This window comes from Schistocerca serialis, chromosome 4, assembly GCF_023864345.2.
Source record: "Schistocerca serialis cubense isolate TAMUIC-IGC-003099 chromosome 4, iqSchSeri2.2, whole genome shotgun sequence".
Classification (NCBI taxonomy): domain Eukaryota; kingdom Metazoa; phylum Arthropoda; class Insecta; order Orthoptera; family Acrididae; genus Schistocerca; species Schistocerca serialis.
Genome location: NC_064641.1, coordinates 688250193 through 688273284, shown reverse-complemented (window position 1 = coordinate 688273284; position 23092 = coordinate 688250193). Strand labels below are relative to the sequence as shown.

General features: G+C 40.7%; 1 protein-coding gene and 1 non-coding gene across 3 annotated transcripts in view; both read left to right on the top strand.

Annotated features, from left to right (window-relative positions):
* LOC126474178 (mpv17-like protein) overlaps window positions 1–23092 on the top strand; it is a 160862-nt gene that overhangs the window by 30103 nt on the left and 107667 nt on the right. The gene's annotated exons all lie outside the window — the stretch shown is intronic.
* Trnat-ugu (transfer RNA threonine (anticodon UGU)) lies at window positions 8643–8717 on the top strand. Its single transcript has one exon. It is a non-coding gene; the product is annotated as a tRNA-Thr (tRNA).

Below are 23092 nucleotides of genomic sequence, written 5' to 3'. Positions count from 1 at the left end.
CTATTCATTTACTTTTGTAAGAGTTGGTGGCTGACGTGTCGCGCGAGTCACTTCTCGGCCTATCGTAGCCCACACAAGCCCAATTGGAGACAATTCCGTAGATCGTGCTGGCCAGGCAAATTGCTGCACCTCTTGCAGAGCACGTGAGTTTCATGGACAGTGTGTGGACAAGCATTATCGTGTTGGAACAACATATCACCTTCCTGTTGCAAGAAAGGCAAAAGAAACGGAACAACGCTATGCACGTACCGAGCTCTGGTTAACGTCCCCTCCAGAGACATCAAGTTGAATGAGAGTTGTAGCTTACCACACACCAGACCATAAGGCCTGGAGTGAGGCCAGTATGTCTGGGAAGAATGCACTCTACGAGGCAGCGCTCATAAGTCTACGTCGTATGCGCAAACGACCATCACCTGTGTGCAGGCAGAATCTGCTTTCATCGCTGAAGACCATGGCGCGTCATTCCGTGTTGAAAGTGATCCCCTGACGATACCCGTCGAGTTGTGCCAACACCGACTCAAAGGGAGGCCCCGGCCCTTGTTCGTGGCGTCACGTCAGCTAGGCACGGCGAACGCCAGGTCTGTTGCAGGCATACTCATAGTGGTGGTATCTTCCCCTATGACACAGGAAAATGTGAAACTATTGGCGGTGGTTGACCAACACACATTGTTCTGAGAGATTTCTGCAATCAATTTATTGTGCAATTCATTACATCTCTTAACAGTGTACTCCTGAACTTAAATTTCCACCTGTTTTAAGGATTGACATACAAAAACAACTTCATGGTCCAGCGGCAACAGAATTCGTTCTTCTTTACCTTATTTGTAAATCTGAGGAAGTTACGTTTGTACTGGGTTGCTTTTACAAGAAACTGTGAACATATTGGTGCTCTTCTTTAGGTATCTTGGTTGACTATGGGGTGAGGGGCACTGAATGTTAATGAAATATCTTGCGATTGTACACTTTGAGGGAGGGGGTGGGGGACAGAAGAAAAGGCAAAAGAGAGATACTTGTTTTATCAAATAAATTTTTTTTATCTTATAAAGTTTCTTCTTTCAGTTGCAAGAGGGGAATATTTATCTTTTCTAATGTGCATGTTTAAAAAAGTTTAAGCTCAGCAGTATTTTCGATGTATGAAGCTATTTTGTTTCCTGTTTAGAACTCCTTCCGTTGAACACCACTGTAATCTAATGACTGGCAACAGTTGGACATTTACACATGTAAATTAGTTCACATTTCCAGTGACGATGTCAAACGAAAATAAATAAATAAAAGAAACGACTTCATTGTAAGGGGGTTGGGGTAAGTTTCGATAGCAAAATGGATCAAGTAAATATAGTTACTTGAATGTAAAATTTCCGAAGCTTGCAATGGGGCAAAGCATCTTCTCATATTGATCGACGTTTGTTTCGACAGGATTCAGTAATACAGAACTATGATCTTCATTCGTAGCTTTACGATAGTAAGAAAATCTTTCATCTAAATAAAACTGCAGAATCCAAAACAATACCAAACATTTTGTCCAAAATTAAGAGATTTATAGTGGTAAGCACGCCCAGGCGTTTCTGCCTGCAACAGACCTGGCGTGTTCTAGGTGCCTAGCTGACGTGACGTCACCAACAAGCGCCGAGGCCTTCCTTTGAGTCGGTGCTGGTTGTGCGTGTCGATGCTGAAACGTGAGTGGGAGACTGGCTAGAGGAATGCGTGACCATAGTCCCACTGCTAGTAACCGGTTCGAAACAGTTCGTGTCTTCACGTTTGGGCTCAAGACCTGTTACATGCGCTGTGGTAAATGTACGATCTGCCACTGGTGCCGCTAGAATACAACTATCTTGGCGGGAGCCTCTGCTGCATGGACGGCCAGAAACTCGTCAACGGGCGTCAGAACGTTCAGTGACCCCTGATACCAACATAAGTGCACAAATGTCGCAGCGCGACCAACTCCTGTGGCAATTCTCCGAAAGGAGCATCCCGCCACTCGGAAGGCCACAATTTGGCCCCTTTCAGTCCCGCTTAGTTGGTTGCAGGAAGCACGAGTGCATCTCCGTGGCATGGTTGTCTAGTTGCTTCACACGTTTGCACCACACTAAGCCTTCAGACTGTGAGTATTCCCTATTAAAGAGTAGACACATATGGTGCTCTGGTACCTACGTCACTACGCTATCTCTTAGCGGACGAAGTTGAAATCATTATCAGTACATCTACTATCCTCCGAGTAGCCGTCATCGTATCAAAATTGACGACTTCTTTCCAGGCGAACTATTTTTTTTTCCGGCAGTATATTTCAAAGTCCATTTCAAATTTCGTTTCTCTCAATTTTGTCTAACCATATTTCGAACAAAAATATTGGCTCACTTTTAACGCTTCCCATTTAACTAGTCTAAGCCTTTTTTAACACTTTTCACACTGATTAAGCAGGCCGCGTACGACCACAGCTGTGCGTTCGACAATTCCTACAGCCGGCCGGTGTGGCCGAGCGGTTCTAGGCACTTCAGTCTGCAACCGCGCAACCGCTACAGTCGCAGGTTCTAATCCTGTCTCGGGCATGGATGTGTGTGATGTCCTTAGGTTAGTTAGGTTTAAGTAGTTCTAAGTTCTAGGGGACTGATGACCTCAGATGTTAAGTCCCATAGTGCTCAGAGCCATTTGAACCATTTTTTGAACAATTCCTACAACCTTTTAATGTGATCGGTATTCAAGAACATGTCTCAGCACACTTGTACATTGTTTCGCTTGGTGAACTGTTCCCCTTCTTCAACAAAAAGCGGGTAGGTTTCGACAGCCTTTTCACTTCATTTCATATCGCTTTGTATTGTTATCTTAAAGACTTTATCGATTACGGTCAGAAGAGTACTGCGCTTGTTGCTTATTTTTGAATACTTCGATGGTAGCAGAAAGTTATTGCTCCGCAGCAAATTATTTTTGATGCCAGTTTCGAAAGGCTAACTCTCTCTCTTGTCTGCTCCGCCGTGCGAAAGGTCACAGTTCGCCCCTCAAAGCAACCGACGAGGCTCAAAAAGAGGGGATGTTCAAATACAATAAAACAGCTTTGACCTGTTGCCGTATTTTCCTGACAGTGTCGATCAATTATGTAACAGACTGCGCCTCGAACTAGATTAACAAATTGTGGAATAACTTAAAAGCAAAATCAACACCTCACGTAATTTTCTCGTACTTTCTACTTCACATAAGGGATTAAGAATGAATAACAGTTTCACTACGACAAACTCACTAGCCGTATTATCTGGGCGTGAGTCAAAGTGTTAATAAAGTAGTGATTTGCTCTGACAGGTATTTGCTACGGTCGTGTCACGCTCAGAAGTGAACGAATTTTAATGATACGAAATTGCCTCAAATATAAATGAATTTTTCGTAACACAGATTTTTTAAATTAAATAAAAATTTCCTTTCTTTCAGTTTTTGTGTAATCGCCCATCTCAATAATCCGCATTTTTATTTCTAATGTTTCACCTTTACAGGACTGTGTTACACGTAGCTTACAATATTACTCTTTACGGTCTCTAAACCATCGTAAGATACTATTAAACAAAATTAATAAGAACATAGAAGAAGCTAACAGCACTTACCTTGTACAATAAGGCTCAAGGCCGATATTAATGACCAGTGTACAGTGATGCTTAATTGATGCTCGTTTCAGAACACTTACAGTGTTGTAACAAATTATTGTCTCCTTTCATTATTTTGTTCTGTAGCGTCTTATGGTGGCTCAGTGCCGTAAAGATAGTTCAGACATTTTCTAATAGAGACCACAAACATATGGAAGCTACATAGCGGTAAATCTAGACTTCAGAATCTATATAATTCACCTGTATAATGGCCGTCCCCGGTAGCTGAATGGTCAGCGTGACCGATTGTCAGTCCTCTTGGCCCGGGTTCGATTCCCGGCTGGGTCGGGGAATTTTCTCCACCCAGGCACTGGGTGTTGTGCTGTCCTCATCATCCTATCATCCTCATCGACTGCAGGTCGCCGAAGTGGCGTCAGATTGAAAGGCACCCGGCGAACGGTCTGCCCGACGGGGGACCCTATCCATACGATTAAAATAAAATCTGTATAATATACTATCTCATGAAAAGCACCCAAACACCTTTTAGTGCACATTAATGTGCGGTGTGCCCACCCTTCGCATTTATGACGGCTTAATCTTTGCTGGGAAGAATTTCAGTCCTCCCAAGCAATGTCTGACTGTCTTTGGAGGAATGGCAGCCTATTCTTCCTGAAGGACCGATACCACAGAAGATAGTGATGTTGCACGCTTGGGTCTGGAGCGAAGTCAACGTTCTAACTCATCAAAAAGGTACTGAACCGAGTTCAGGTCGGTTCTGAACAGGCTAGCCCATTCCAGGAATGTTATTGTCCACAAAAGACCCCTCACAGATATTGCTGTATGGTAAGGTGCACTGCCATGCTGATACTATCGCCTCCGAAATGTTCCTTCGGTGTACACAGTACACAGTGCTGTAAGATGCATGCATTTAGCATGGTATTAAGCGCAAGAAAGGCGCTACACGATAATCACGAATAAACCTGCGTACCATAATATCACCTCCTCCTTACTTCACTGTTGACACTGCACGTGATGAAAGTAACGTGCCATTGGTTACACGTCTCGGTCACCTCTTGTTCGCATTGACGACACTTTGAACAGTGGACGTTACATTTCAGATGTGTTACGACCAGTGGCTCTACCCTTCATTCGATCGCTGCAAAACCCTACATTTCAGCAGGATAATGCACGACCGCGTGTTGCAGGTCCTGTACGGGCCTTTCTTGATACAGAAAATGTTCGACTGCTGCCCTGGCCAGCACATTTCTCCAGATCTCTCACCAATTGGAAACGTCTGGTCAATGGTGGCCGAGCAACTAGCTCGTCACAATACGCCAGTCACTACTCTTGATGAACTGTGGTATCGTTTTGAAGCTGTATGGGCAGCTGTACCTGTACACGCCATCCAAGCTCTGTTTGACTAGCCGGCCAGAGTGGCCGTGCGGTTCTAGGCGCTACAGTCTGGAACCGAGCGACCGCTACGGTCGCATGTTCGAATCCTGCCTCGGGCATGGATGTGTGTGATGTCGTCAGTTAGGTTGAATTAGTTCTAAGTTCTAGGCGACTGATGACCTAAGAAATTAAGTCGCGTAGTGATCAGAGCCATTTGAACCAATCTGTTTGACTCAAAGCCAAGGAGTATCAAGGCCGTTATTAGGGCCAGAGGTGGTTGTTCTGGCTACTGATTTCTCAGGATGTATGCACCCAAATTGCGCGAAAATGTAATCACATGTCAGTTCTAGTATAATATGTTTGTCCAATGAATACCCGTTTATCACGTGCATTTCTTCCTGGTGTAGCAATTTTAATGGCCAGTAGTGTATAATCCACATACACATGCACAGTTCCCAAAAGCCATGCGAAGGAACCGAATGTGATACACATCGTCATGTGCTGAAGATTATGCGCTGCGTTTGTATCAGTACTGTCATGGTAGAAATGGGTTCCTGATACCGCACAAACGAATCGGCGGAAATGGGTTCCTGATGCCCCACTAACGAGTCGGCGGAAATCCTACTTTCAGTAGATCGTCGGTCGTCCCGTATTGTTCTGCGGAGATGACGCTACTTCCTATAGTCAAATTGTTGTGCTCTTCTTGTGCAGCCGTTGACACGCGTGGAAGCAACAACTCTCCGATACTCAAGGTCCACACAAGACACTGTTAACCTAGGAAATCCAAATTCTTGTGCTGTCTTCTAAATGCTTCAAACTATGCGTCTTGCAATGGTTATCACCCCACATACAAAATTCGATTATTCATGACGTGCTGTCATGTTCTCTACATGCCTGTATGTAAGACTGCTCACATATCGTGTCTACATGCAATCACAACATTCGGGGGTGATACACGCCATAACTTCAAATGAGACAACCCTCCCCGTGAATTCTAGCCACTCAGGCCATCAGCCTAAGTATGTTTGGTTAATGCTAATGTAAATAGAAGAATGAACATTTCTAAAAAGGGTAATCACAGATATCGGAAGGTCAGATTTAGATACGAGGAAGATAGCTGCCAAGAAGCAATGGGTAACAGAAGGAATACTTCAGTTGATCGACGAAAAAATGATGTGCATAAAACTGCAGGGAAAGACGGGGATACAGCACTATAACTCTTTAGGAATTAAATAAACAGAAAAAGCAGGGCAGCCAAAGCCAAATGGCTGCGGGAAAAATGTGAAGAAATCGAAAAGAAAATAATCGTCGAGAGGAGTATTTGGAAAAGTCAAAGCATTCTTCGGTGAAATTAAAAGCAAGGGTGGTAACATGAAGGACTAATGTGAATTCTACTGTTAAACACAGAGGAATGAGCGGATAGGTGGAGAGAGTACATTTAAGCCCTTCACGAGGTAGAGGTCCGATGACGTCATAGAAGAAGAAATTGGAGTCGATGTGGAAGACATAGAGTCCGAATTCAGAGTCTGAATTTAAAAGAGCTCTGGAAGACATCATAATGAATAAGGCAGAAGGAAAATTCCTTTGGAATTTATAAAATCATTGAGGGAACCAAGCAAATATTGAAGCTGATATGTAGAAATTATGCGACTGGTGACGTACAATTCAATTCCGAAGGTAGCAAGAATAGATAAGTGCAAGAACTACCACACAATCAGCTTTTTGGTCATGTATTCAAGTTGCTGACAAAAATTCGTTACGTGTCCTGTTTATTATACAGGACGAACTGTCTGGTACAAGGAACATTTATTCGAAAAAGAGGTACTAACGTACATAATTCCACTTTTGCTGATGATTTTTTAATTTCCGGCCATAAACCGAAATGTGTTGAAGACATTTCCAGTTTACATAGAGAAAAGAAAGGCCACAGGCTCGACCTATTCGAAGAGCTGGAGATTTTCAAGCATAATTCTAAGAATGATGGCCTCATATCCAACGAACAGTTACAATTACATAACAAAAATATTTTCAATGGCTTTAATCAACTACTCGCAAAATTTTGATTCCTTTAGTTTTTACTATGTTTTCCTGCCTATAGTTACGAAACATATTTTTCTTCAAACCTCATATAAGTAAGTACTACTAAATTTTCCTTCATGCAGATGTTTTTGGACTGTGCATCTGTTTCTGTACATTATGTAATAATAAGTTCTGTAAAGCTTAATAGATGGGTCTCAGTTGTGCTTCATTTACTCGACTACTTTGTTCTTTCAAAAATTCGTTAAGCTCTCATCCTTTAAATTTTTGTTTTTGTGATTAACTGTCGTTTCATTCGATGATTTCTGTTGTCTCAAACTGTCGTATGTCACGGTTCTGGCTCTATAGGCGGAGCTACGTGTATCATGTTTTCCTAGTATCAGTGTAAGCCACTGGGGCGACCAGTCTGATTGTCTGCTCGCAATTAAACTTTACGAAAGTAACCTTTCTGTTACGAAATTTTCATCATTGGTAATGTTTCTATTCAAACTTATTTTTCGATGTATTTAATAGGGTTGTTAAAATGTCATTCCGATGAAGACATCCTTAGAGGTGTCCGAACCGAGGCCAACGTATTAAAAATTATTTGCAACCTGTTGGCTCTGGTATTTCTCCGTTGATACAGAAGAATGGAAAAGAAAATTAAGGATGTGTTAGATGACGATCAGTTTGGCTTTAGAAAAGGTAAAGGTACCAGAGAGACAGTCCTGACGCTGTGCTTGATAATGGAAGCAAGACTGAAGAAAAATCAAGAAACCTCACAGGTTTGTCGACCTGGAAAAAGCGTTGAACAATGTAAAATAGTGCAACATATTCGAAATTGTGAGAAAAAATTTGTGTAAGCTATCGAGAAATACGGGTACATTCAATATGTACAGTAGAACAAGCAAGAGCGAAAAATAAAAGGGGGAGACCAATAACGAAGTGCTCGTATTAAATGGTTTAAAACAGGTTTGTAGTCTTTTACCCCTACTGTTCCATCTGTAAATCGAAGAAGTGCCGACGGAAATAAGAAAGAGGTTGAAGAGATGGATTAAAATTCAGGCTGAAAGAATATCAATGATAAGTCTGGCTGACGACATTGCTGTCCTCACTAGAGATGAAGAATTACTAGATCGGTTGAATGGAATGAAGTCTAGTAAGTACAGAATATGGATTGGGACTAAACCTAAGAAAGACGAAAGTAATGATCAGTAGCAAAAATACGAATAACGAGACACTTAACATTAAAAGTCATCAGGAATTAGTCGAAGTTAAGGAATTCTACTAGCTTGGAAGCGAAATAATCCTCGACGGACGAAGTAAGGAGGATATAGGAAGGAGATTAACATAGGATAGGGCATTTCTTCCGGAAAGAAGACTGCTAGTATCAAACATAGGCCTTAACATGAGGAAGAGGTTTCTTAGGAGTCACGTTTGAAATGACAATTAAATGGACACCCTAGCTGCGAACAGGCGTTGATGTACTTCATTGGGGACATGTTGAAAGTGTGTGTCCCGACCGGGACTCGAACCCGGGATCTCCTGCTTATGATGGGCAAACATCTATTAGGAGCACCACGAATGTAGTGGTGTGGACATGTTGGGAATGTGGGTCTCACGGGGAGCGTGCAAGGGATAAGTCCCTGCAGGCGCACTATCCTCTGTGCCCTCGGTGGTTCAGCTGGATAGAGCGCCTGCCATGTAAGCAGGAGATCCCGGGTTCGAGTCCCGGTCGGGACACACTTTTTCAACATGTCCCCAATGAAGTACATGAACGCCTGTTTGCAGCTAGGGTGTCCATTTAATTATCATTTCATGTCTAGCAAAGCTGCATGGTCATCAACGGTAACTGTTTTTTCGGGAACAGATACTACCGTCATATATAGTTACGTCTGGAGAACAACAACGTTTGGTAGTATATCATGGACAGTGAAAAAGCGGAAAAGAGGAAAAACGAAGCATTTGAGATGTAGTGTCGAACAATAATATTGAAAATTGGGTGGACTTATAAGGTGTGGAACGAGGAGGTTCTCCTCCGAATCGGCGAGAAGAGGAACGCGCGGAAAACACTGACAAGAAGGAGGGACAGGTTTACAATATATGTGTTGAGAGATCAGGCATTAGCCTCTATTTATGAGCGAGATTTGTAGAGGAAGACAGAGATTGTAACATACCCAGCTAATAATCGAGGACGTAAGGTATAAGTGATTGTCTGAGACAAAGAGGTTGGTGTGCGATAGGAATTCGTGGTGCAAGATCTGCTGTGCTGTCGTGATGATGTAGGCTAGAGGAAGCGTACGAGAACTTATTTTTAGACGATTCTGGGCTATCAGAAACAAATGCAGAAAGACAAATTTCCAGACTAGCATGTGATTGTCGGATCAGTGCCAAACATTGTCATAGAGTATCTGCTTACGGGTAGCGGTATGGATTTTGAGAGTCGACAAGAACATTTGTAGGATACTCAAGACTCTGAATAATACTTGTTTATTGCACCCAGACTAAAGTAATATATTGAAGACTTAGACCAGATGGGAAGTAAATGTTTCAGTTGTTGGTACAACAGATGTCAGTGTCCTATTAGGCGTGAGAATTAACAAAAGCTGACAATCACTAGCAGCATACACTAAAATGCAGCACTCCATGTGAAAAGACGTAGTCGAAGCATATCCGAGGCTGGCGTCGAGCGACATGGAGTTGAAAGTCAGACGTTACAGCTGAAGGAAACATTGAATACTAAAATCATGGGACTTTATAGGTTCTGACGCTACATTAGTTGTCTCGACCTTCTATCAGCTCACCAACAGTACCGGCACTTTACAGGGATCGTCCTATTTGACATGTGGTTCTGTATCTCCCTCGTGCCTCTAGCCGACCACGCTCGGATCATTCCGCTTGTATTACTCTGTAGCCGTTGTGTTCCTGGCCTCTGTACTTACAAATTTCTTCTTTGGCACCAACAGCGTTTAGCTGAAAGCTACATGTCCTTGAGCCCTCTCGAACGGTTAGCAACAATTATGTTTTATGCCACTTTGCCTCGCCCTGTAGGTCGAGACTCCTGCATCGCGAGTCAGCAGTTTTCTCCACTCTCCATTTCATTCTCACCTGTGCCAACGCACTGACTTTACAGTTCTCAGTAGCAAGGATCATACTTGCTGCATATGCTAGGACGTGCATTTTTGTGACTTTACTATGTCGTGGCACCTCACAACAGCGTCTAGATTTGCCATTTAATTCCCTGAACTGAAACTTCTATCCAGGGACAACTGCACAGTGCGTATGCGATTCACGAGCTTCTTCCGCTAATGTTTCCCGTGAGTAGCGTAAATGCTGCAAACTGCACCTGCCACCTGCGTTAGGTATCTGGCTTCTTGTCGTGGACTGCCTTCGTAGTCCTCCAACAGCGCCAAGCCTAACGATGAAAAGCCAGTAAGTCATCATTACACAACACTTTCTCCGAGTTCAAAATGTCTGCTATTTTCTTTACAGCAAATAATTCTAGTGATTTACCATACTTTTTATTACAAGTGTTTACGGGGCGTTCAGACCATTAACGTGAACTCAGGTTGGCATTCTCTCGTTTATCGTTATTCGCCGGATGTGCCAGTTTCGTTTTCAACGATTTTCTCTTCTGAAACTGAACGTCCAGCTGCAGCTGTCTTAGCGCCAGCCAAAGATCGTTGTATTTTGTTTCTTACATCATTACAATATAGCGGCCAAGAGCTGTAACTACAACATCAGATGCTCCAGATATATGAAAAAGAACAACATGAACTGTTTCAAAACTAGTGAAACAGGGTAACTGTTCTGCTTTATCGTTTGAAAACACTAATGTGATTCGAATAATGACAAGTTAATCAGAAAATTGATTCTGCTTTGTTTCACTAATGCACTATTCATACATTTCGTTGTCTCGCCAAAAAACGCCATAAGATGGAGTAGAACTCGATAAATCAGATTAGATTTAACTGTATGGGATTCATAAAACGAAGTAAAGTAAATAAACAAGTAAACAATGTCTCTTAAGCAAATTACCGTTTTGAATCGTATAGTGCAACAACGCTTTGGCGGCTGGAGATAGCACCACAGCAAGATTTGCTTTCATCAGAGAGTACAGGGACGGCAGTCAAACAACAAGAGGCAGAAACTACGCAAGTATACAGCCATTCACACCAAGACAGCCATGCTTTGTAAATTCCAGAAATTTAACGAGTGGCTGTCTTGGTGTGAATGGCTCTATACTTGCGTAGTTTCTGCCTATTGTTTGACTGCCGTTCCTGTATTTCGTGATGAAATCTTTACTGCTGTCTGTGGCCGCCAATGCGTTGTCACACTATCCGATTCAACTCTGTAATTTCAGTAGATTAAAAAAGAAAAACTATTTGATTTTCAATTCGTTTGCTGCAGATAAAACTGAAAACCGTGACAGAAACACATTTTGGCGTGTGGGAGACGATTAGAATAGAAAGATTCAGTCAAGTTTCTCGCAGGTACAGGGACACCGAAATTTAATAACTTTTATCTGAGCGTTTGCTTCACAGAAACCAATTCTAAATTTCAAAATACCTCTTCTTAATGCATTTACAGCAACTGCTATTCATTTTTTTTTTCCTCGTTGCCATACGGGTTACCTTTCTTACATGTGTCGTTTGATTTGTGTGTAGTTACTTTGCGCTCGTAAATGTTGATAGGTGCTCAATTCCATCCATAGATAATACACTCTCTCGCATATACCCCGTTATTCGATTAAACAAATTGCTCCTGAAATTACCGTTGTTCTACTACTACAATTTTCACCCAATTAGAGAAGACATCAATAAAAGTGACGTTTCTTTTAACACCAGCCTGTTTCTCTCCCTGACATCTTCGCAAGGCAAGTTTTCTTCCCATACAATATCACAAAATACATTTCACAAATAGGAAAATTATGTGAATTCCGTAGCAGAGAGACTTTGGCAGTTTAGGGTGGAAAGCTATTTAGACCTGTTCGGGGTGGGCTACTGAAACTGCTTTCGGAATTTCTCAACACCCTACGTAGCTATAATATACAGGCCAAACTTCGATATGCAGGCTTGTGGCAACAGCAAGTTCCAATAGCCTGAAAGTGCTTTGTGGTATGCACCGCCAACTACGATAACGAACTGCTTCTCGTTCCGAGAAGCAGGCGAGGTAGTTTATTTGCATCTCTGCTGTGGTGAAGAAAAACCTCACGTAGATGAAATATTGGAAAAAAGAACCGAACATAAAATTAATCGATGACCTGAAAGGGGAAAACATTTTCAATTTTAGAAAAGGTTGTCAAAGCCAAGTTTAAGGTGCAGCTTAGATGGAATGACTCACTGACATTCCACTTGTAGGGAATATCGGGTTTCTTTTTCTTCGTACAAGAAATCGCGTGACATCTACTACAAATTTTCAGTGCTGCACCCAGAGCACTTCGAAGTACGTCTGTTTCTGTTAGTGCAAGCTAGAATGGCTGGTCTTCTGAATTAGTGATATCAGACATAGTATAAACCTTCTCCGGAATTACAGGACGAGGTGTATGTCAGTATTTTATACAACCGAAATTGTGTTTCATGTCGTTACGACTGAATTCACTCTGATCGCCATCACAAATACGGCGAAATTCATCGGTAAGGAAGTATACACCACTTCCACAGACACGAATGCGTTGATCGAAATATAAGCACTGTTTTTGGTAATGCCACACTTATAGCTATGACAGATTCAAACCCCTGCACGGCACTCGGCCGTAACGTAAAGAAAAGTCGATTAATCCATTGCCGAGAGAGACACATGATAAAACACTGATATCGGTCAGGCTGCCTGTTAAGTTCTGGGAATTAAATGTGAATCAGAGCAGCATGACAGTAATAAAATTGCTGGACTGGAAGCAGCAAATCAAACGCGTAACACCAAATGACCACAGCATAATGAATGTAGTCAAAGAAATAAGATAGAAGCACAGTGGTCACCATTCTTCGCTTACAGTCATTTCATACACCCACTATTGGAACAAGGCAGACAGAGAGAAATTGCTTGCCATTATAACACACGTTGGGTGTTGCGTGTGCAGCTGTGTAGATATCACAGGACACGCGACGGGTGGAAAATACTTGCCAGTTTCATTTTTTGTTGTAGAGACATTGCGACATGTCATACACAACTGTAATTTTCGCCGTGGAAACGAGCTTTATTTTTAACGCGAGAAATTATGAATTATGGATGCTAATTTTGAAATGATGTGGGGGATCGCTATGCCATGTGTTATTACACTACTGCCCATTAAAATTGCTACACCACGAAGAAATACAGATGACAAACGGGTATTCATTGGACAAATATATTATACTAGAACTGACATGTGATTACATTTTCACGTAATTTGGATGCATGCCCATGTAGCTTCAACACGATACCACAGTTCATCAGGAGCAGTGACTGGCGTATTGTGACGAGCCAGTTTCTCGGCCACCATTGCCTAGACATCTTCAATTGGTGAGAGATCTGGAGAATGTGCTGGCCAGGGCAGCAGTCGAACATTTTATGTATCCAGAAAGGCCCGTACAGGACCTGCAATCTGCGGTCATGAATTATCCTGCTGAAATGTAGGGTTTCGCAGGGATCGAATGAAGGATAGAGCCACGGGTTGTAACACATCTGAAATGTAACGTCCACTGTTCAAAGTACCGTCAATGCGAACAAGAGATGACCGAGACGTGTAACCAGTGGCACCCCATACCATCACGCCGGGTGATACGCCAGTATGGCGATCAGGAACACACGCTTCCAATGTGTGTTCACCGCGATGTCGCCAAACATGGATGCTGTAAACAGAACCTGGATTCATCCGAAAAAATAACGTTTTGCCATTCGTGCACCCAGGTTCGTCGTTGAGTACAGCATCGCAGGCGCTCCTATCTGTGATGCAGCGTCAAGGGTAACCGCAGCCATGGTCTCCGAGCTGATGGTCCACGCTGCTGCAAACGTCGTCGAACTGTTCGTGCAGATGGTTGTTGTCTTGCAAACGTCCCCATCTGTTGACTCAGGGATCGAGACGTGGCTGCACGATCCGTTACAGCCATGCAGATAAGATGCCTGTCATCTCGACTGCTAGTGATACGAGGCCGTTGGGATCCAGCACGGCGTTCCGTATTACCCTCCTGAACCCACCGATTCCATATTCTGCTAACAGTCATTGGATCTCGACCAACGCGAACAGCAGTGTCGCGATAAGATAAACCGCAATCGCGATAGGCTACAATCCGACCTTTATCAAAGTCGGAAACGTGATGGTACGCATTTCTCCTCCTTACACGAGGCATCACAACAACGTTTCACCAGGCAACGCCGGTCAACTGCTGTTTGTGTATGAGAAATCGGTTGGAAACTTTCCTCATGTCAGCATGTTGTAGGTGTCGCCACCGGCGCCAACCTTGTGTGAATGCTCTGAAAAGCTAATCATTTGCATATCACAGCATCTTCTTCCTGTCGGTTAAATTTCGCGTCTGTAGCACGTCATCTTCGTGGTCTAGGAATTTTAATGGCCAGTAGTGCACGTCATCTTCGTGGTCTATCAATTTTAATGGCCAGTAGTGTATTAAATAGGATAGAAAATACAGCAGAAGATAAGAGACTAAATTTTTTTATACATCTGAACGTATTTCAGCGTCATTAATTCTTATGATTAATTTGATGAATTTCTTAGGACAGTGCGACCAATTCGTCAGTATATCTTACGTGGTAAATGTCTCCCATAGTGTTCTGATCTAATTTAGCTGTTAGTTTAACAATTATTACAAACTATACCAATTTTTGGAATTTAAAAATAGCACTTAGAAAACACATCGCTTGAATATACATGTCTGATACTATAATTTGGTCTGACCACTCTCAGGTGGCTCTGTGCATCTACTCCAAACGTGTCCTGCTTATAAGAATACGATACTAAACGAGCAAACCAAATTTGCATTTTGTGTTGGACACCATAATGTCTCGTCACGCGGCATCTTTACGAGACGGTAACGACAGACACGCAGCAGGCGCGTCGCTGGAGTTGGCGGTGTGTGGGGTGCGCCGCTCAATACAGCTGTCGCTGTATGCAACACGTGCCTCTGATATTGCTTTTCCCCCTTCTAGCTCTGCGCCATGCGATGGGCCTGTGAACTTATTTTATAGACGCTGGCAGAGGCACTGTGGGAAACTCGTTCATGATACATGATGTTCACAGCAATTTAGTGCGTTACACTTTTATGAAATTCCTTTCTCAGATTGAGCAGTTCCAGAATTTTTAATGAAATTACGGATGAAAATTATTGGACAAGACTTAACTTCGTTGCTGATCCAAGTACTATACTCTCGTTTTTTAAAATTGAAAAGTGTGAGATCATCCAAGAAAGTAAAAAAAGAAACCCACTAAATTTCGATTGCACGATAAATCACACAAATATAAAGGCTGTCAATTCGACTAAATACCTAGGAACCACAGTTACGAATAACTTAAGTTGGAACGATCACACTGATAATTTTGTTTGGAAGGCAAACCAAAGACTACGTTTTACTGGCAGAAGACAGGTCTACTGAAGAGGCTGCCTACACTACGCAAGTTTATCCCCTTCAAGAGCACTGGTGTGCTGTAAGTGATCCTTACCTGATGGGATTGACGGAGGACATTGAAAAAGTTAAAAGGAGTACGGCTTGTCTTGTATTATCGCGAAATAGGGAAGACAGAGTCGCGGATTTGATAAGCTAATTGGGTTGGCAATCATTAGAACAAAGGCGTTTTACATTGTGGCGTGATCTTTTCACGAAATTTCGGTCAAAAACTTCTCCTCTGAACGTGAAAGCATTTTATTGTCGCCAATGAACGTAGCGAGAAATGGCCTCAATAGTACAGCATGGGAAATCAGAGCTTGTACAGAAAGATTTAAGTGTTCATTTTTCCCACGCGCTCCTATAACGTGGAACGATAGAAAAGTAAGTTGAAGGTGGTCCAAAGAACCCTCTACCAGGCACTTAAGTGTGAACTACGGAGTAGTCATCTAGATCTTGATGTAATTTGGAGTTGACTGTAATATGCCTGACAAATAATCAGTTGATTCTCTGCCATAGCCGTTCGTACAAATTCATCCAAGATGTAAGAAGACTCCAAAACAGCCATTTTTGTTATAACTGATTCGGCGATTTTTCGAACATGTCGCACTTTAGAACTAAATTAGATGGGAAGTACAAAACGATTTATCGTTTAAACTCAATATTTTTATAAAGGTGGGCTGCTTTGATACCTGAGACCTGAGCATACTTCATCAGTATGTACGCAAAGCACGTCTGTTCATGTTACCGGTAAAAATATTGATGCCACTGCTCTGAGTTAACGACTGTGATTGTATCCTCAAAGGTTAATTCCATCATATCCAACGAATTAATTAAGGGAACTAAAAAGAATTCACAAATATTTTTGTTCGTGTAGCAATCAACTCTCAAAATTCAGAACCTGAAATAGAAAAACTTGGACACTTGATAAATTTGTTTGATTACTGAGGTAAATAACCAGCAAAATTCCACAGACTTACTTTTGAGTCATCATTCTTCTGACTGGTTTGATGCGACTCTCCACGAGTTACCGTCCTCCAACATCCTCTTCATCTCAGAGCAGCATACGCATGCAACATCCAAATTTTTTTATTCGTTACATCCCAATTTCTGTCTCTCCCGATTGATTTTACCCTCTGCAGCTCAATCTAGTACCGTGGAAGTTATTTCCTGTTATCTTAATAGATGTTCTATAATTCTGTCTGATCTTCTTGTCAATATTTCCTCCTGTTCTTCTCCTCGTCGATAATACGGAGAAATTCATCATTTCTCATCTTATGACCTATATAATTTTCAGCATCCTTCTGGAACACTGTATCTCGGATGCTTCTCATCTTTTTTTTTTAGTTTTCCCACAGTTCATAATTCACTTCCGTACCACGCTGTGCTCCTAACGGACGTCCTCGAACATTCTTCTCAAAGCTAAGGCCAATGTTTGACGCCGGCAAACCACTTCTGTCAGGAATGCATTCTTCGTCTCTGCTAGTCTACTTTTTATGTCCGCTTTGCTTCGTCAGTGATGTATTATTTTGCTTCCAAGGTAGCAGAATTCCTCCACTTCGTCTACTTCACAGTCCTGAATGTTTACATTAAGTTCGTGCTAGTCCCACTGCGGGTGAATCTCAATCCTTAGTATACGTCCTCAGACTGTTCATTCCATTCAACAGATCCTGTAATTGTTCCTCACTTTCACTTAGGATAGTTAGGATAGCAATGTTGTTAACGAAGCTTACAGTATCACTGATATCATTTCTCCCCAAATTTTAATCCCACTCTTGAACCTTTCTTTTATTTCCGTCAGAGTTAACTGCGATGTCTACATTGAACTCTAGAGGCGAAAGTTACATCCTGTTTTACACCCATTTTACTATTATGAATACTGTATCCCTCAAAGTGGAGGAACAGGGAATAAACTTTCAAAGCTCTTATTCAACTTTTATGCCATCTATAATGCTTTGTTTTTGCCTACAAAACTTCACGTCAAAATTTGTTAATGGATTAATTCCATTATTTTCGTTCATTGTAATTAAAGTTTAGTGGAGTAATTAACGTTTAATAAAATGTTTACGAAAAGTACATGCTTTGTATGGGTGAAGCGTATGCTGGACCATAAATCGACGATATGAATGTGGGAAACCTCCAAAAATAGCCTCAGATTGTACGATGTACCCGACTCTTAACAGACAAGGACTGAACCAAGATACTCCTTGTCTCCCCAGTTTGAAATATCATTCTGCAACCGTGCCAGCTGAATTGCTCAATTTGCTGAATTAGTAAATCTATGACTGCCTGTTGCATAGCTTGGAGTTTGAGCAGACCCCTGTTCCTGGAGTGATTTTCAACCTTTAAATTTCACAGGTTTCTCCTCTCTGATATTCTCTCACTTCAGCAGAAGCATTTAGGCCCACAGATGAACGGATCTACGGTGCAAGGGTACAAAGGAGCCTATCCTGTGGGCGCCCTCCCCCCTCCCTCCCCATTCCCCTCGAAGCTCTCCGGGAAAGAAACAAACATAGTGTAGTCAAGTATTTTTATTTAATAATTTAAAAGTCGGTATTTCGCAGATATTTAACAGGGTTGGGACTGGAACCTTTTATGGCTACTAAAAAGCCCAGTTCGTCTTCCAAAACATTAAAAATATACCAGCTCCCAGGTCTATGCCCCCTAAGACTACAGACTACTGTACGGGCGCCCTTGTACAGAAATATGGATACTGTTACTGTGTATCGAATCTGGCCTTACTCATCTCTGCCGGAACGGCGACCACAGGTGGCGCAGGGATGCCCCATCATCTGAAATAGGTGTGTCTTTGGCCGCTGCCGATTTGCTTGTCGAGAATGTCAGTCTGATCTGAAGTCCCCTATCGAGCAGGTCGTGGGCCAGTTCACCGAAATATGGAAAGTAGGTAATTAACGTGTGTTGTCGTATGAAATGAGAAAAACGACAAATTTTACGGCAAGCATACTGAAATTGAAAGCATTAGTTAACTTGAGAGGACTTTGTGAAATCATGTGATTTTCACTATGGTGTGAATGACTTTTGGATTCCGTAGAGTCATTGGTCCCTGGACTCAGACTACAATAAATCCAGTTTGTCTAAAATAAACTGTTTGAAATTTCAAGGAACCTTTCTCACCACTTTTTGTATGCATGAATTGCATAAGGTTATGAGAGTGCGTGAGAACAAACATTTGATGCTGCACGTATCGCGTAAGCACACGATTAACAACTTCACTACTGTGAACCTTGGGAATAAGTTTACCTACCAACACCAACAATTCAGTATTCCGATGCCATACTAAAATTACCGCTGAATAAGGACTATAATATTCCAAACGAACTTTTAATGCAAATAATAAGTAGCGAATCTTGATAACGGTATGACAATACCATATCCTTCATGGCCTATTACAATACATCTGCGATTGTAAAGCTGAAAATTTCGCCAGCAAGCCAGTACCTGTATTACTTCACCAACTATCTAGGGAAAACTACGAAGAACTTGTCGAATGCATGGCACTCAGAATCATAGTTATAACGTTTCGGCTCATCAGCGTCATTCGAGGTTGTTTTTGAGCTATTTATAACAAACCGAGATTTGCGGCAACTTTAGGGATTAATTGCTGATCCCACCTTCTTTTCTGTGATGTTTATCCCCGCTTTCGGGTAGAAAGTATGAGATTTATCATTTTGAATAATAAACGGTTGGCTGTTCTTGTAAATGATGTATTTGACGACTGGTTTCGTAGATTAGGAGTCACATCATCAGGTTAAATATGGTGAGTCATAATATTAAAGTTGCAGCATCGATGGGACCCAACATTCCTTGTCAGGGAATAAATAACACAGTCAGCGGATCGTCAGGTAAGTCCAAAGTATGGGTCCGCTTTCCTGATGAACCGCCAACTACATAATTTACTCATAGACGTAGAATGCTTAGTGCCGTCTATGTCATGTTAATGCCATGATTGGACATATTTAACTCGATGATGTGGCTTTTATGCTACGAAAACGGTCAATTAATAAATTACTTTCACGAGCAGCTAAGCGGTATTATTCAGGATGTCTACTTAAGGCTCTAGTTGTTCCTTATACAAAACCGTGTATATGAGATATATGATTCTCATGCAATTACGCAATACAATGGTGCATTTTCAGATTTGTCCATTACGTAATAACATTTCTGCATGTTTTTGTGTGATAATGTTGCACTAAAAAATAAATTATTCTGCAAATTTCAGTTTCTAATGACCTAGGTTCAATATTTCGTACTATGCAAAACGTAATCTGGTTTTACTTTTTCTTTGTGTTATTCATAACAGATGCCACATGGAATGAATATTTTTCCAAACGTAATTTACGTAATACCTCATAGAAATGAATTACTTAGAGCAGAAAGAAAACATGTCCAAAATTTTCAAAGTTCGTTTCATTGCATCAAGAAAGTCCAGATGGATAGGCGCATTGTTTAGTGCCGATATCGGACTTGTGTAGAGTCAATAAAGCCCATCTAACAACAGGTATAATTCACTACTTAATGCGGAAAGGGACAGAGATGATAGGATTTCGGCATAATCAGAAGGAAACTGAGAAAATAGGAACGATATTACACTATTAGTGTAGTATTGAATTCTTTGAAGAAGAAAGATAACTTTAATTTTGTTCCCATGAAAAGAAAAGAATTTACAAATTACAGTTCTTGGTGGCCGCAATTGTGGGAAAAACTTGTCTTAGTAATGGTTCTTATAGAATAGGTGTTCTAAAGGAAAAAAAAGATTTATTTTGCCCTATCAAAGCATCGTGAATTTTGTTTCAACAAATATCAGCCACAGGTAGCTTAATGTAAGATAAACATCAGTGGCCTGTGAGTTGATAGCATTTAATTAAAGAGTATTCGGATGAATCTACAGCTTTGCAAGGAATTGGCCTAGACAACAAATTATCCACAAATACACTAAAAATGAATGATATTAAAAAAGGGTAATTTACTTTCCAGAAGAAAATATGCAGTTGTGTGATGAAATTTCGACGTATCCGACAACAAAGAGAGATGACACTGAAGAAAATGTTTAAGTCCATGAACTTATTTTTATGTAATAATGATTAAAATCAGCCGCATTTCACCTGAAAATGCTATCAGATGACGCGGCCATCTCTATGCATTTTTAGTAACAATGCTTATGTCTTGACCACATTTTTATTTTTCATCAACCTTACGCTTTTCTACTTTCCGTCTCTTTAAAGGCTACAAAAAGTTGGCACACTTAATTTGTGTTATTTTACTTAAAGTTGACATTTTATAAACTTATGTAGTCGCAATATTACAAACAGTTTTATAGAATTTTTGATAACCCAAGATTAATATTGTGTACCCCTTCCATCGTTTTTTAATTTGCGTCATGGCACTCTACAATGCTTGTTATTCACAGAAAAACTGTTTTGTGATCATTCAACCATAAAAGACATTACGTACGTTACCCTAAGTATGCCGATGTTCAAGTGTGGCTGCTCAGCTCTTCACGCTGCATGGCAGAAGTTGAAAATTACTGACAGCAGCGCTACTACACATGTTTCACAACACTTTCACGTTATTTTATTTAAGCTGTTATTTTATAAACGTTTGTAGTCATAGTATTACAAACGTTTTACATGATTTTTTAATATGTTAAGATTAATATTGTGTACCCCTTGACCCCTCCCCCTTCCCTAATTACGTCATGACGATCTACAACGTTTGTTATTCACAGAAAACAATTTTATGGTCATACAATTACAGAAGATCTTTTGTACGGTATCTTAAGTACGCCAATTTCAATAAATTCCCTTACAACCCTCTAGTAATCTACATAATTTTTACTTTTGTTAAATATTTATGAAATTTTACTGATGGCATTAATTTATGTGCTGTAAGTTGTAAATAAAACAGAAGATTTGTTTGTTAACAGCCATTTGGCCTCAGCGCCAATCAGCGCGTCCTTCCAGTCTATTAGACAAAAATCTGTAACACATTGTTTTGTAAAGTAATATCTTTAGTAAAACATTGTAAGTAATTTCCGTATTGACTGATGAGATTATTTTATACGTTGTAACGATGAAAGTTGTGATTGTAAACAGAAACAAATTGCAGCATTTACCACGTGCCCAGCGCCGCCTGGCGGTGTAGTCTGCTTGGCTTCCAAAACTTTCACTTGGTTGCAGTTTGCACTTGTCTCGTGCTCGAGAATTTCGACGTGATACAATGTGTCTAATGTTTTTATATGAGTGACATGGCAATGGTAAACTAGGATGCCATATTCTGCTTGTTGTAATACGTCTCTTATCAGTGGTGAAATGTATCATATTTTCATAACGTCTGATACCAGTTTTATGTTGTATTTTTGTAGCCTTTGAAAATGACGGACAGTAAAACGCGTAAGGTTGATGAAAAATAAAAGTATGGTCAAGACATAAGTAAAGTTATTAAAAATATTTAAAATGTAATAAGTTTTCGGGAAATATGTTAAATAATTTTTTCAGGAAATAAAAGGCTATTAATTTATAAGCCACATTGATTACTGAGAAAAGGGAACTTGTCCAGGTAAAAAAATAAAAACTACTGGTAACACAAATTTAGCTAAAAACAGCGTAATTCAATGCACCATAGAACCACATATTTCCAGAGAAATATGAAATAAGTTTGCTTAAGAGTTATTATATATAACTGTTTTTTGTCCCTCCTGCAAAGTTTGTAAAAGTGAATCTGTTTTCTTTCTGCATTAAGCGATTTACCTTTATTGTTCAGTGAACGGAAACCTGTCATTATGCTTTAAAAGCACACTTAGCTTTTTCATAAATTATTCTGTACTTTGTAAAAAGTAGAAAATTTACCTTTTTTTATCAGATGTCGTTTTCAGACAATGCTATTTGTTAGAGGATTATCATTTATTTCTATGGCTACCGCGTCATTGTACGACTATTGATACTGATCTTTTTGCAATTTTCTTGAAAATGCTTGAGACGAAACTGCCATTTGGATGCCATTTAATAACTTTCGGATATCTCGACCACACTTTCTTTATTTTCAAAATCGCCTTACGCCTTTCGAAGTTCCGTCATTTGCAAAGGCTCTTAAATACAACAAAAAACTTTGTAAAAAATATGAAAATACACTGTTAAGTTGTAAAAAATTGTTCGTTAACAGACAGTTTGTCTCATCTACCCTGGAATTATTCAGCGGCCTCTTTCAGTTTATTACTTTCGAGTATTCAAAAGATCTTGTACGCATTGTTTGCTAAAAAATACCTTTCTGAAAAACGCTGGAAAGTGATTTGCACGAATTGTTTACTGGTGAAATTGTTTTGTACGATGCAACAGTAAAAATGTAGTTAAGAACAAACAATTGCAGCTTGTACAACGTGTCCAGTGGCGACCAGCGGTTTAGTCCAGTTGGTTTCCAATTTGTTCCTTGGTAGCAGTTTGCAATTGTCTTTTGACTGAGAAAGTTGACGAGATACAGTGCACCTAATGAAGGATTTTATATGATTG